The sequence below is a fragment of the Camelina sativa genome, chromosome 17 (assembly GCF_000633955.1).
Source record: "Camelina sativa cultivar DH55 chromosome 17, Cs, whole genome shotgun sequence".
NCBI lineage: Eukaryota > Viridiplantae > Streptophyta > Magnoliopsida > Brassicales > Brassicaceae > Camelina > Camelina sativa.
Window position 1 is genome coordinate 20,996,813 of NC_025701.1, and position 2,566 is coordinate 20,999,378.

Sequence of the window (2,566 nt, forward strand, 5' to 3'; positions counted from 1 at the left end):
GTTCTGCGTTGTTCTCTTTCTGTACCCTGAGTGCTTCTCCTCTGATTGAAACAAGTCTCTCTTCCCCCAGTAGGTGACTTAGCTGTTCTGACCCGTGTATGCTTGGAAGAGGTTCCCGCGTGAGCCTTTCCTTTAGCTAAACGAAGGGCCTCATTAGGACTAGGCGGTTCTGTAGAACTATGTTCTGAAGCACTAGATGCGTGAGCTATGTCCTTGAACTGTTTCTCAAACTTGTTACTGAGCTGCTCCATCTGTTGCTGAAACTGAGTAGACATTAACTTGTTTGCTTCTGCTATTTGCTTAGACATGGCTTGGTTCAAAGCTTCCATAGCTTCTGGAGAAAGCTCCATTGTACCTGCAAATTAAAGAAGAGACTCGCAGTAAGTTGTTCCTTGAATGAGAAAAGCGAAAATAAACTCTAAGACTCGGAATCCTAGACACAAACGAACAAAAAGGAAAATTTCAAACCCTAAAACTAAGCAAGACTCACACGAATACTAAACACACCACAAATCGAAGACACAAAGAGTTAAACAGCGAACCAAAATCAAAGAAATCAACACAAAACTAAATCCTAGACTCACAAAATTCGATCTAGACACAAATGAACAACCAAAATTTCAAACCCTAAAACTAAACAAACGAAATTAAGCAAACAACACAAGAGATTAGGGTTTAGAATCGCTTAGCCTTTGGCACAGAGTTGGCTCTTATACCACATGATAAGATCTCCCTAGGATAGAAACTCTGATGAAGGCTGTAGACTGATGAATGATGATGAGACTCGGTGATGATGGTGCGGAAGGGGCAAATACGGTGGGGATGATGATGCGAGATCGTGAATATTGAGGGATATGGTGATGATCGAATGATAGAACAATGATTAGATGGAGATAGATTATTTAGGTGGTGATATGGATTGTAACAAGTGAAGAGTTTCTGAATCACAAAGTGTATAGAAACCTAGAAATCAAGAATGCATTCAAGAATTCAAATTGAGAGAAGAAAGTTCACAAAACGTGTTTACAACATACTTCTTCGCTAAAGACCAAGGAGGCGTGGCTATGGGGCTTTATAATTAACCCTAGGCTTGACACTCCAAACAACAGGAAGTTCAAAATAAAACAACAAGACGTTTTAAGGAAAACAAGAAAAACAGCAAAACATCAGGTACTGAAGTCTGGCGACTTAATACTGAAGTCTGGTGACTAAAGTCTGAAGTCTGGTGACACAATACTGAAGTCTGGTGACTAAAGTCTGAAGTCTGGTGACACAATACTGAAATCTGGTGACTAAAGTCTGAAGTCTGGTGACTTGTACATTATTCCCCCTTTGGTAATGATTTCTATATAACTCGACGTAGTGATCCATTTGCCTCATTAAAAACCATGCTGAGAAAACCCATTGGGACAAAACTCAGCTATAGGAAAAAGAGTACAAATTTCACACCTAAGTTACCTAGTCCTCATTACCGGGTGAAGTCTTCAGGTTGGATATGTTGAAGACTTGGATCCTTGGTAGGTTGAATGACCCGTAAACTATGAGTGCATGAGCTTCCTTGGCCATCTCCTTAGCTCTTGAACGAGTGATCCTTCCCACCACCTCCGGTTGCTCTGCAGCCTCTGGCTCCTTGCTTGCCACGATCATATCAGAATGGATAGGCTCTGAGATGGACTTACAATTCATAAGGCTTAAAAGAAGAAAGGAGTGGCTCATAATAGGTCGCGGAAGCAGAGTAAGCCCAACAGGCTTACCCGAGGATTAGTCTTCGGACCAACACGTGATGAAGACCCGGTCCTTGCGAATGGCAAAAGGTTGAGAGTAGAAGCAGCGTTTGTCGGTCGTCCGGAGAAAATTTTTACGGTGAACGGTGGGAATGAGAAGGACACAATGGGGTCAGGATTGGTCGTTAGCTTGTTGAGAGATACAAGGCCGCCGGTATTAGAAGCTATGGAAACGCGAGATGAAGTCTGTTTGGCTGGTGATTTGTCCAATGGGGAGACGAATCGCATAGTTGCCTGACGTCGTTCCCCGGTGGTTCGGTTTGTAGTTGGTGTAGATATAATGAATTGTCTTCTATGGAATTTCCAGGAGGAGAATAAACTCAATTTCTGCATGTCGATTCAATATTTGTTGAAGAATTTTAACACATATATTTTTGCCTTATTTGAGACTCACGCTAGAGGGGATAGAGACAACCAAATTTGTCAGGGGCTTGGGTTTGAGAACTCGTTTACGGTGGATGCTGAAGGTCATAAAGGCGGTTTATGGTTACTTTGGCGGTCTGGTATTGGCAATATGGTGACTGTGGTAGCGACAAATCAATTTATTGCAGGAAAGGTGGAGAATGGGTTGGATATACTTTATTTGGTTGTCGTATATGCTGCCCCAACGGTTACAAAACGAAGTGGCTTTTGGGAGAAGCTGCATAATGTGTTACAAGGGGTGGATAGTCCCTTGATTATCAGAAGTTATTTTAACACTATAATTAGAGTGGATGAGCGAACAAGAGGCAATGGGCGTTTATCATCGAATACCTTGGCTTTTGGGGACTGGATAAATGCGG